This window comes from Bufo bufo, chromosome 2, assembly GCF_905171765.1.
Source record: "Bufo bufo chromosome 2, aBufBuf1.1, whole genome shotgun sequence".
Classification (NCBI taxonomy): Eukaryota; Metazoa; Chordata; class Amphibia; order Anura; family Bufonidae; genus Bufo; species Bufo bufo.
In genome coordinates this window covers 634,347,024-634,360,744 of record NC_053390.1, presented here as the reverse complement: position 1 = coordinate 634,360,744, position 13,721 = coordinate 634,347,024, and the positions used below count along the sequence as shown (strand labels likewise).

At 47.3% G+C, this 13,721-nt stretch overlaps 1 long non-coding RNA gene across 1 annotated transcript in view; it reads left to right on the top strand.

Annotated features, from left to right (window-relative positions):
* The window catches only part of LOC120989983, a 29,486-nt gene extending 16,157 nt beyond the window's left edge, over window positions 1–13,329 (top strand). The window contains exon 4 of the long non-coding RNA XR_005776350.1: window positions 13,317–13,329. This is a non-coding gene — a long non-coding RNA (uncharacterized LOC120989983). The remainder of the gene's footprint in view (window positions 1–13,316) is intronic.
* The last annotated feature ends 392 nt before the right edge of the window (window positions 13,330–13,721 follow it).

Genomic DNA, 13,721 nt, shown 5'->3' with positions numbered 1-13,721 from the left:
TAGACCCTGGTCCCATATCTCGATGGACTTTATAACTGACCTACCCCTGGCGGAGGGTAAGACTGTGGTTTGGGTAGTGGTCGATAGGTTTAGCAAGATGGTTCATTTCATTCCCCTGTCTAAACTTCCGAATGCTAAAACCCTGGCGTCTATTTTTGTGAGAGAGATTGTTCGTTTACATGGCATCCTGGAAAATATTGTTTCTGACAGGGGTGTGCAGTTCGTGTCCAAATTCTGGAGGGCCTTCTGTCAAAGATGTAAAATTTCATTGTCTTTTTCTTCCGCCTACCATCCTGAGAGTAATGGGCAGACTGAACGCCTTAATCAGTCTGTGGAACAATTCTTGAGGTTGTATGTTGCTGATGACCAGCAATTATGGGTCAAATTCCTTCCGTTGGCTGAATTTGCTTTGAATAACCGTGTCAATTCTTCTGCTGGGGTCTCCCCTTTCTTTTGTAACCATGGTTTTCATCCCCGTTTTCATTCTGGGTCGTCCGTCTCCTCCTCTAACCCTGAAGCGGATAAACTCTCCTCCGAACTGTGCACAGTTTGGGCCCGGGTTCAATCGAACCTAGAAAAGGCTCAAAGTTCTCAAAAACTCAAGACCGATCGGAGACGTTTCAGGTTGGGGATAAAGTATGGTTGTCCTCCAAGAATCTATCTCTCAAGGTAACTTCTAAAAAATTTGCTCCTCGTTTTATTGGACCATATAAGATTACGGAAGTGATTAACCCGGTATCTTTTAGGTTGGAGCTGCCCGAGTCATTCCACATTCATAATGTGTTCCATAAATCTTTGCTTAAAAAATATTTTGAACCGGTAGTACCATCAAAAGCCTCGCCTCCGCCGGTTCTTGTTAATGATGCTGTCGAGTATGTGGTGTCTAAAATAGTGGATGTCAGGAAGGTGCGCAATTCCTTGCAGTACCTGATTCACTGGAAGGGGTATGGACCTGAAGAGAGATCTTGGGTACCTGCCAGGGAGGTTCATGCTCCTAGACTTGTTCGTAAATGTAATTTAGAACACCCTAAAAAGCCATCGCCTGAAGTCTTGGGTCCGGTGGCCCCTCGTAAAAGGGGGGGTACTGTCACGGGGTTCCAAAGGTGCACTCGGTCCCCCATTTCCCGCAGACCTGTTGCTTAGCTTTAGGGAATGAGGATTTGTGCTTGACCTCATTCCCAGGGCGGCTTCACTAGCTGGGTGGCTCCCTGCTCCTAGTCTGCCTTGAGTGCCGAGCTGATCACTCGGTGCTCGACTGGTTGGTCTGTCGGTCATGTGACGCTGGCCACGTCACATGACCCTCACTCCCCACTATAAATACAGGCAGCCTGCTGGCCACAGGTTGCCTGTTAATTTCTAGGTTCCTGGCTATTTGTTGGACTACTGAATACTTACCTGATCCTGTTCCCTGACGATCCTTTGCCTGCTCCTCCTGTACTGCGCATCCATCCTGGTATTGTGACCTTGGCTCCCACCTGACTACTCTCTTAGGACTCCTCTTGTACTTCGCTACTCTCCTGGTATTTGACCCCGGCTTCTCCTGACCATTCTTTGCTTAATCCGATGTACTGCGTAGCTCTCTTGGTTCTGACCCGGTCCGTTCATGTTCCGTATTTTGTCTGGTCTGTCTTCCCTGCACATATCCTAAGTTAGGGACTGCTGTCCAGTTGTCCCCTGTCATCAGGACTCGTGAGGCAAGTAGGCAGGGCCAGGGGTGAGGGTGGAGCGCAGTGGTCACTACCCTTCCCCCTGTGTGTGTGTGTGGACGTGACCGTTACAAGTTGCCACTGGCTGACATCAAAGTTACACAGGGGAGTACTCCTGTCCGCTTGGATCATCAAGAAATCGTTTATGGCCTTTCTCTGTTTGTATAGTCGGTCCAACATATGGAGGGTGGAATTCCAATGAGTGGAAATGTCGCAAATCAGCCTATGTTGGGGGATGCCGCTCTGCCACTGCAGCTCAAGGAGGATGTCTTGCGGATGGGTGGAAGACTTCAGGAACCGCTTGACAACCAGATTGAACATGTGTGCCATGCAGGGTGCATGGCTCAGCCCTCCTTGATGCAGCGCCGACACCATGTTCTTCCCGTTGTCGGTCACCATGGTTCCGATTTTCAGTTGTTGTGGAGAAAACCAGGATACGATTTCTTGATGGACACGGAGAAGTTCCTTCCCTGTGTGACTCCGTTCGCCCAGGCAAACGAGGTGCAGAACAGTGTGACATCGCCGTGCCCTGCACATGTGGTATGCTGGAGGGGCACTATGAATTGTCCCTGCAGTGGAGGATGAGGACACAGTGGAGGATGAGGAGGCAGAGGCGGACATTGTAGCAGGATGAACGGCGTGAGAACGTGGAGGAGGAAGCGGCATCACCTGGCCAAGTTGCTGGTGTGGCCATGCAGGAACCACATTCAACCAGTGGGCCATAAAGGACATGTATTGTCCCTGACCGTAGTTACAGCTCCACACGTCGGCGCTGCCTTGCACTTTGGCAGATACTGAAAGGCTCAAGGACTGGCCTACCTTTTGCTCTACATGTGTGTGCAGGGCTGGTACTGCCTTTTTGGCAAAGAAATGATGGCTTGGGACTCCACCTTGGCTCGGCACAAGCCATTAGTTCTCTGAAAGGTGCAGAGTCCACCACTTGGAAAGGGAGGGATTGCAGCACCAGCAACTTGGACAGGAGCACATTCAGCTTCTGCGCCGTTGGATGAGTGCATGCATACTGTTGTCTCTTGGCAATCGCTTTGGTGATCGATTGCTGACGGAATGACTGACGAGGAGTAGGAGGGGAAGGAGCAGGAGCATCAGGACCAGCAGATGATGGGAAGGACAGACAGCTCCCTTTGGCTGAGGTGGTGGAGCCTTGACTGCCTGAAATCGGCTGCGTGCCACTGGGTGATGCAGCGGTTGCTGTGGTAGGCTGGACCACCACCACATCGGAGCCACGGTTCTCCTAGGCCACTTTATGGTGACGCTGCATATATTGACGCAGGGCCACGATGCTTCACCTTCTGCCCACAGATTCTACATATGGGCATGTTCACCTCCTACGGCGGCTTAACAAAAAACTGCCACACTGCCGAGTAGGTGATTTTACCCTCAACACTATGCACTGACTGCTACCGCTGATGCCTCCGTGAACCTGTGCACCGCTACTTCTTGGACAGGTAGGATCCTGCAAAGCGGGTGGTCTACCCCGGGCACGTTTGGCTCCCGACCTCCCACTGGTGCCACCCTGCTGACTCCCGGCCACGCTAGCGACTTGCTGGCTCTGCTGCTGCCTCACGGGCAAGCTGCCACTCTCTTCTTCCGATGATGATGAAGCTCCTTCATCACCCGGCTCCCAAGTGCGATCAGCTACATCATCATCGAGTACTGTCTGCACGTCACTGATATCCTCCTCAACTGTCTCTGGGTCAGGAGCCTGACCGCTCGCAACACCAGCTCCCACGCCACTCTCCTCATCACTACTTACTTAGTGGAGGAAGCAGCGGAAGTCTCCCCCACATCTTGGCTTGCCAGTAGCTGCTGACTGTCTTCTAGTAGCTCGTCCTCACTGTATAGTGGAGCTGAGTCCACAGCATACAATACTTCTCTGGCTGAGGGAACAGAAAAGGACAGAGGCAGGTTGAGGACAGGTGAGGGCACAGGGCCTGCTCCTGGGCCATGCCAACTAAGGGTTGTGTCTGACGAACCCACCGACTCTTGGCTAGGGGTGTCTGGTGTCACTTGCAACGAAGTCGAAGATCGAGTCAACCATTCAAGAACCACTGGGTTGCTGGTCAAGAAACGACCGCTAGCTGACACTGGGAGCTCAGGTCTCTGGAAGTGACCCCTGCTGCCTCGGCCCCTTACTCTGCTGCGACCTCTGCCTGCGCCAGAAACATTTAGGCCTCTGCCACTCCACTGTGCAGGGCCTGGCACTTCTCTGTCTGACATACTATTAGATCAAATAAATAAATAAAAAGGATATTAAAACACCCCAAAAAAGTGTGTAATTTTCTCACTTCACCACACAACGGCTAATAAGCCCTTTTTTTACACTAATACACACAAAAAAGCACTTTAGAACATATAACTGCACCGCTGAACATCAAATATATTTTACTTTTGCCCCTAATACATGCCACAAGAGGCTTTAGAACATATAACTGCACCGCTGAACGGTAAATATATATTTATTTTGCCCCTATTACAAGACAAAAAGGGCTTTATAACATATAACTGCACCGCTGAAGGGCAAATATAGTTTACTTCTGCCACTAATACACGCCACAAAAGACTTTAGAACATATAACTGCAGCGCTGAACGGCAAATATATATATATATATATATTTTCACTAATACATGCTACAAAAGGCTTTAGAACATATAATTGCAGCGCTGAACTGCAAATATTTAATTTTGCCACTAATACACGCACAAAAGGCTTTATAACATATAACTGCACCGCTGAACGGCAAATATATTTTACTTTTGCCACTAATACACACCACAAAAGGCTTTAGAACATATAACCGCACCGCTGAACGGCAAAAATATTTTTCTTTTGCCACTATTACACAACAAAAAGGGCTTTATAACATATAACTGCCCATAAGACGCACCTAGGTTTTAGAGGAGAACAATAATAAAAATAAATTTTCCATTACACATCAGGTCAGACCAGCAATCAGACCCCCAAAGTTAATCAGACCTCAGCTTACAGCCCCAATCAGACCCCCAATGTCAATCAGACCTCAGATCAGACCCCCAATGCCTCAGATCAACCCCACAACCTTCAGCCATGTATCAGCCCCCAGCCCTTATATGTCAGCCATCAGCCCATATATGTCAGCCATCAGCCCCATATATTCAGCCAGCAGCCCCATATATTCAACCAACAGCCCCCATATGTCAGCCAGCAGCCCCATAGATCAACCCCTATGTCAGCCATCAGCCCCCAGTACAAATAAAATAAAAACACTCTCCTCTCCTGCTCCTGGACGCCACCGCTCCTCACCATCGCGATCCTCTTCATCCTGCTGTTGGCAGTGTATCGCGGCGCACAGTGTGAGGTCACAGAGCGCCCTCACGCTGCGCACAGCCCTGCACAGCCGATAGCCGAGGACTAGGAAGCGGTGAGTACACAGCCTTCACCGCTTCCCGGTCCTCCGGTACTAATGAAGCGCCATCATAATGGAAGCACTTCATTAGTATTTGCCCCATAAGACGCAGGGGCATTTTTTCCAACACTTTGGTGGGGGCAGGAAAGTGCGTCTTACGGGGGGAAAAAAATATGGTATATTTTACTTTTGCCACTAATACATGCCACAAAAGGTTTTAGCTTCAAGGTAGTGGACGTGTCTAAGGCTTAGTACAGATAGCGCACAATAGGGTAGTATGTTCAAACTGAATTTCCATACAAATGTGAATAAAAGGCTCACCTTGTCAGGTTGTGCTATTATAGGCACAACGCTATTGTGGGCTTCATAAACAAGATCTAGTCCTCGGGTGTGCAGCCACAGGTTGCGAGTCCTTCAGAAGAGATGTCCAATCCCTCCGGAAGATTGCTTGAGAAGAAAAAAAAGATTCCTGCTTCAGCGCTTCAATGCCCCACTTTGGTCGATCTTGTATAGTAACAAAAATCCTTTATTCCATTTAAAAGGTGCGCATAATAAAAACTACGCGTTTCGGGGAATCGCAGGTCCCCTTCATCAGGTTAAAATGGATACCATTTTAACCTGATGAAGGGGACCTGTGATTCCCTGAAACGCGTTGTTTTTATTATGCCCACCTTTTAAATGGAATAAAGGATTTCTGTTACTATACAAGATCGACCAAAGTGGGGTATTGAAGCGCCGAAGCAGGAATCTGTTTCTTTTTCTTCACAAAAGGTTTTAGAGCATATAACTGCAACGGTGAACGGCAAATATATTATACTTTTGACACTGAAGAGGACAGTATACTACTACAGAGCGATCTGGATAGACTGGAGGCTTGGGCAGATAAGTGGCAGATGAGGTTTAACACTGACATATGTAAAGTTATGCACATGGGAAGGAATAATGCAAGTCACCCGTACATACTAAATGGTAAAATACTCGGTAACACTGACATAGAAAAGGATCTAAGAATTTTAATAAACAGCAAACTAAGCTGCAAAAACCAGTGTCAGGCAGCTGCTGCCAAGGCCAATAAGATAATGGGTTGCATCAAAAGGGGCATAGATGCCCGTGATGAGAACATAGTCCTACCACTTTACAAATCATTATTCAGACCACACATGGAGTACTGTGTACAGTTCTGGGCTCCTGTGAACAAGGCAGACATAGCAGAGCTGGAGAGGGTCCAGAGGAGGGCAACTAAAGTAATAACTGGAATGGGGCAACTACAGTACCCTGAAAGATCATCAAAATTAGGGTTATTCACTTTAGAAAAAAGACAACTGAGGGGAGATCTCATTGCTATGTATAAATATATCAGGGTCAGTACAGATATCTATCCCATCATCTATTTATCCCCAGGACTGACTGTGACGAGGGGACATCCTCTGCGTCTGGAGGAAAGAAGGTTTGTACAAAAGCATAGAAGAGGATTCTTTACAGTAAGAGCAGTGAGACTATGGAACTCTCTGCCTGAATAGGTGGTGATGGTGAGTACAATAAAGGAATTCAAGAGGGGCCTGGATGTATTTCTGGAGTGTAATAATATTACAGGCTAAAGCTACTTGTCATGCCCTGCTCAGGTTATGTGCGGAGGTCTGCCAGGTTAGAAGCACGTGTTTTGTTTTTTGTTTTTGTTTTGGAGTTGAGCTGTATCCACCTCCCTTCAGGTGCACTGGGTGGGGTTGTTTGTATGAGTTTAAATTAAGCCCCTTCCCAGTGTCCTGTGCGGGTTATAGCTTCTATCTTGCTCAGTGGAAGGAAGGAAGGAAGGAAGGATTTGCTGTATCTCCTCTGTGACAAGATAAGTTGGTTTTGTTTTCTTGTGTGTGTTCTGTCTAGGCTGTTAGAGAGACGCCTGCCTCTTCCAGGTCTGAGGAAGCAAGCCGTCTCTTTCTCCCTGTCACCAGCTTAGGGAATCTTCAGCCTTAGGCACGGGGGCACGTTTATTCCCACCTCTAGGGTCTGAACGTGGGCACAGAAGTCTAGGGAGAGCTGGTAGGGATTTTTAAGGAGGTGACCTTTATCCCCCAGCTTCTGGCCTAGACACTTGTTTGTGGATTTCTGTTGTATCTTGTATCCTGTCCAGCGTGACATTATAACCCGCCAAAACCTAGACTGCCATTTCTCAGCAGCTTTGAGATGGAGTCAATTGATTCATTGTTTGATCGCATGCAGGAGTTAACTTGAGAGGTAGCTGACCTCCGCAATGAAGTTTCACTTTGTCAGAATTTTCTGCTTCATGGCTCCGCTGGTGGGAGTCAGTCCAGCCTTGAACCTAAAGGTTGCTCTCCCTGATCGGTTTTCTGGGGGTGTGGATGATTTTATCCGCTTTAGAGAGTCATGCAAGTTGTATTTTCAGCTGCGGCCATCTTCATCTGGTGATGAGAGTCAGAGAGTAGGAATAATAATTTCCCTGCTTAAAGGGTACGTGCAGTCCTGGGCCTTTTCTCTGCCGACCGGTTCTCTGGCCCTCCGGTCGGTGGATGAATTTTTTAAAACCTTGGGATTAATTAATGATGACCCAGATCGGGTCTCGATGGCAGAATCTAAGTTGCGTACTTTATTACACGGAGAACATTCTGCAGAGGTGTATTGTGTTGAGTTTAGGAGATGGGCTACGGAGTCTGGGTGGAATGACCCCGCGCTTCGTAGTCAGTTTTGTCAGGGGTTGTCTGAGAGATTAAAAGATGCCCTCGCTTTTCATGAGTATCCGGATACATTGGAGAATGTTATGTCTTTGGCAGTGCAGTTAGATAGACGCATTAGAGAAAGGTGTAAGGTCCCCTCCACGCGAGGGATCCCTTCTGTGAGTGGTTTCGTCCCACCAGTTCCCCAGAGTATTATGACATGTATTTCTGGGGTAGGGGAGGAACCCATGCAGCTGGGTCAGGTGTTGTTCCGTTCTGGTAATAGGAACTTTAGGAGGTTGCATAAGCTATGTTATTACTGTGGAGAAAGTGGTCATTTTGTTTATGCTTGTCCTTTTGTTAAATTGCGTGTTGATGATAAAGAACCACAAAGAGGTTTACATAAAGAGAGAAAAAAAACAAAACATCCTTGACTCGTGTGAATGGGCTTCCGGAGCAAGCAAGTATGCAATCTCCCTGCAATATTCATTTTCTCCTCCCAGCTATGGTGGCGCTAGACTCAAGAAAATTTTATTTTGAAATATTCCTTGATTGTGGTGCTGGGGTAAACCTTATTGATTATTTTTTTCTTCAAAATCTGGGCCTAAGTACTTGCACCTTAGAAAGAGAGATTCCGGTGTTCGCAATCGATTCTTTCCCTCTTTCTCAAAGGAGTCTCACTCATATTGCTCATGGTATTCAGTTAAGGGTGGGTGATTCAAATGTTGAGATCATCTCTTGTTTTGTCATGAAGGACTTGCCCGCTCCTATGGTCTTAGGGTTACCGTGGTTGATAAAACATAACCCTACTATAGATTGGCAGGCAAGGTAGATCATTGGTTGGAGTGAATTTTGTTCGGACAATTGTCCTCTATCTCTGGGGTGTCTACTACGGTTTTACCCCAGTATCTCTCAGATTTTGCAGATGTATTTTCGGAAGGTGGGGCTCAGGAATTGCCTCCTCATCGTGAATATGATTGCCCGGTTAATCTCATCCCAGGGGCTAAGTTGCCAAAGTCTCAGCTATACAGTCGTGGCCAAAAGTTTTGAGAATTACATAAATATTGGAAATTGGAAAAGTTGCTGCTTAAGTTTTTATAATAGCAATTTGCATATACTCCAGAATGTTATGAAGAGTGATCAGATGAATTGCATAGTCCTTCTTTGCCATGAAAATTAACTTAATCCCAAAAAAACCTTTCCAATGCATTTCATTGCTGTCATTAAAGGACCTGCTGAGATCATTTCAGTAATCGTCTTGTTTTCTCAGGTGAGAATGTTGACGAGCACAAGGCTGGAGATCATTATGTCAGGCTGATTGGGTTAAAATGACAGACTTGACATGTTAAAAGCAGGGTGATGCTTGAAATCATTGTTCTTCCATTGTTAACCATGGTGACCTGCAAAGAAACGTGTGCAGCCATCATTGCGTTGCATAAAAATGGCTTCACAGGCAAGGATATTGTGGCTACTAAGATTGCACCTCAATCAACAATTTATAGGATCATCAAGAACTTCAAGGAAAGAGGTTAAATTTTTGTTAAGAAGGCTTCAGGGCGTCCAAGAAAGTCCAGCAAGCGCCAGGATCGTCTCCTAAAGAGGATTCAGCTGCGGGATCGGAGTGCCACCAGTGCAGAGCTTGCTCAGGAATGGCAGCAGGCAGGTGTGAGCGCATCTGCACGCACAGTGAGGCGAAGACTTTTGGAAGATGGCCTGGTGTCAAGAAGGGCAGCAAAGAAGCCACTTCTCTCCAAAAAAAACATCAGGGACAGATTGATCTTCTGCAGAAAGTATGGTAAATGGACTGCTGAGGACTGGGGCAAAGTCATATTCTCCGATCAAGCCTCTTTCCGATTGTTTGGGGCATCTGGAAAAAGGCTTGTCCGGAGAAGAAAAGGTGAGCACTACCAACAGTCCTGTGTCATGCCAACAGTTAAGCATCCTGAGACCATTCATGTGTGGGGTTGCTTCTCATCCAAGGGAGTGGGCTCACTCACAATTTTGCCAAAAAACACAGCCATGAATAAAGAATGGTCCCAAAACACCCTCCAACAGCAACTTCTTCCAACAATCCAACAACAGTTTGGTGAAGAACAATGCATTTTCCAGCACGATGGAGCACCGTGCCATAAGGCAACAGTGATAACTAAGTGGCTCGGGGACCAAAACGTTGACATTTGGGGTCCATGGCCTGGAAACTCCCCAGATCTTAATCCCATTGAGAACTTGTGGTCAATCCTCAAGAGGCGGGTGGACAAACAAAAACCCACTAATTCTGACAAACTCCAAGAAGTGATTATGAAAGAATGGGTTGCTATCAGTCAGGAATTGGCCCAGAAGTTGATTGATAGCATGCCCAGTCGAATTGCAGAGGTCCTGAAAAAGAAGGGCCAACACTGCAAATACTGACTTTTTTGCATAAATGTCATGTAATTGTCGATAAAAGCCTTTGAAACGTATGAAGTGTGTGTAATTATATTTCACTACATCACAGAAACAACTGAAACCAAGATCTAAAAGCAGTTTAGCAGCAAACTTTGTGAAAACTAATATTTGTGTCAGTCTCAAAACTTTGCCACGACTGTACAATCTTTCTCAACCCGAAAGAGAGGTCATGCGGAAGTATATTGCCGAGAGTTTGGCAAAGGGTCATATTAGGCCATCTAAATCTCCGGTCGCAGTTGGGTTATTCTTTGTTAAGAAAAAGGATGGATCGCTTAGGCCCTGTTTGGATTTCCGGGAATTGAACCGCATTACGGTCCGTGATCCGTATCCCCTTCCCTTGATCTCTGACCTTTTTGATCAAATTGTTGGAGCCAAGGTGTTCTCCAAGTTAGATTTAAGAGGGGCCTACAATCTGATCAGATTGTAGGAGGGGGATGAGTGGAAAACGGCCTTCAACACACACAATGGTCATTTCGAGAATTCGGTTATGCCTTTTGGGTTAACTAACGCGCCAGCAGTGTTTCAGCGATTTGTCAATGACATTTTCCATCATTTTGTGGGAAGGTTCGTTGTAATTTACTTGGGTGACATTCTAATTTACTCTCCTGATCTGAAGACTCATCAGGATCACATGAGACAGGTTTTGTCGATCCTTCGGGAGAATAAATTGTATTCTAAATTGGAGAAATGTGTGTTTACTGTTCAGGAGCTTCCGTTTCTGGGTTACCTGCTTTCTGACTCTGGTTTTCGTATGGACCCGAAAAGGTCCGGGCGGTTCTGGAATGGGACCGACCGGAGAATCAGAAAGCTTTGATGCGGTTTTTGGAATTTACAAATTATTATAGAAAATTAATCTTGAACTACTCTACCATTGTAAGACCCCTGACCGATATGACTAAGAAAGGCGTCGACTTCTCTGTCTGGTCGGATGAGGCATTGCAGGCTTTTTCGGCTATTAAAGCGAACCTGTCACCATGATTTTGCACACAGTGCTGGAGACATGGGCTGCTAGATGGCCACTAGCTCATCTGCAGTACCCAGGTCCCACAGCTCTCCGCGCTTTTATTGTGTTAAAAAAACCTTTTGAGTGATATGCAAATTAGCTGATATGAGTCCTGTAGCCGGAGATGAGTCAAGCGTCAAGGAGCCCAGCACCGCCCCGCGTCCTCCGAATCTGCTCCTTGCCGGCTGACGTCACAGAGCTGGAGCGCCGAAATCTCGCGATGTGCGAGCTAGCGCATGCACAGTGTCGGCATCATGTTCATTCCCTGTGCTGGCATCAGCACAGGGAACGAACTACGCATGCGCTAGCTCGCGCATCGCGAGATTTCGGCGCTCCAGCTCTGTGACGTCAGCCGGCAAGGAGGAGATTCGGAGGACGCGGGGCGGTGCTGGGCTCCTTGACGCTTGACTCATCTCCGGCTACAGGACTCATATCAGCTAATTTGCATATCACTCAAAAGGTTTTTTTAACACAATAAAAGCGCGGAGAGCTGTGGGACCTGGGTACTGCAGATGAGCTAGTGGCCATCTAGCAGCCCATGTCCCCAGCTCTGTGTGCAAAATCATGGTGACAGGTTTGCTTTAAGGAATGTTTTGCGTCTGCTCCCATTCTGATGCAGCCCGATGTGCCTCAGCCATTCGTGGTGGAGGTGGATGCATCAGAGGTGGGGGTTGGAGCAGTGTTGTCGCAGGGTTCATCTCCTGACAAGTGGCGTCCGTGTGCTTTTTTTTCCAATAAGCTCTCGGTCGCCGAGAGGAATTATGATGTAGGAGATAGGGAATTGCTGGCCATCAAATTGGCCTTTGAGGAATGGCGTCACTGGTTGGAGGGGGCATCTCATCCCGTTACGGTATATACTGATCATAAGAACTTGGCTTACCTGCAAACTGCCAAGCGTCTGAATCCTAGACAGGCTAGATGGTCACTGTTCTTTACTAGGTTCAACTTTGCGGTTACTTTTCACTCGGGGGTTAAAAGCGTCAAGGCGGATGCATTGTCTCGTAGTTTTCCTGGGGGAGGTGATTCAGAGGATCCTACTCCGATTTTGGCTGATGGGGTGGTTGTTTTCGCTCTGTACCCTGAGTTGGAGATGGAGGTATTGGGAGCCCAGGAGGAGGCTCCGGATTCTTGTCCCCCAGGTAGGTTGTTTGTTCCTGCTGGATTGCGATACAAGGTATTCAAGGAACATCACGATACTGTCCTTGCGGGACATCCTGGTGGCAAGTCCACCTTTGATCTGATTTCCTGGAGGTTCTGGTGGCCCGGGTTACGTAAGAGTGTTGAGGATTACGTAGCAGCTTGTGAGACCTGTGCACGGGCAAAGGTTGCTCACAATCGACCTTCTGGTTCACTTCTTCCTTTGTCTATTCCATCTCGTCCTTGGACGCACTTGTCAATGGACTTTATTACTGATCTGCCGAGTTCCTCTGGGAAAACTGTGATTTTGGTGGTTGTTGACCGTTTCAGTAAAATGGCTCACTTTGTATCGTTAGCTAGTCTGCCCAATGCTAAGACTCTTGCTCAGGTTTTTGTGGATAACTTCGTGAAATTACATGGCATTCCCTCGGATGTGGTTTCTGATAGGGGCACGCAGTTTGTTTCCAGATTTTGGAGGGCGTTCTGCTCTCGTCTTGGTATCCAACTTTCGTTCTCTTCGGCTTTTCATCCACAGTCGAATGGACAGACAGAGCGTACTAATCAAAACCTGGAGACCTACTTGAGGTGCTTTGTGGCTGAAAACCAGGAGGACTCGTCCTCATTCTTATCTCTAGCAGAGTTTGCTTTGAATAATCGTAGGCAGGAGTCCACGGGTAAGTCGCCATTTTTTGGCGCATACGGTTTTCATCCTCAGTTTGGTACCTTTTCTGGGACTAGTTCTTCTGGGATGCCAGAGGAGGAGAGATTTTCTTCTGCCTTGTCCTCTATCTGGCGGAAGATTCAAGTGAATTTGGAGAGAATGGGTGAGAGGTACAAGCGAATGGCTGACAAGAGACGTATGACTGGTCCGGACCTGTGTGTAGGGGATCTGGTGTGGTTATCTACTAAAAATATTAAACTGAAAGTACCATCTTGGAAACTGGGTCCAAGATTTACTGGACCTTACAAAATATCTGCGGTGATCAATCCAGTAGCGTTTCGTCTGGATCTTCTGCAGATCTGGAGGATCCAAGATGTGTTCCACAGGTCTTTACTTAAGAAATATGTATAACCGGTGGAACCATCGCCATTGCCTCCTCCCCCTGTTCTGGTTGATGGAAATTTAGAGTTCGAGATCTCTAGGGTTCTCGACTCACGGGTTGTTTGGGGTTCCCTTCAGTACCTGGTACACTGGAGGGGATACGGCCCTGAGGAGAGGATGTGGGTTCTGGCTGTGGATGTTAGTGCCAGCCGACTGGTGAGGGCTTTTCACAGATCCCACCCGGATAAAGTTGGGCCGGGGTGTCCGGAGGTCACCCGTAGAAGGGGTGGTACTGTCATGCCATGCTCAGGTTA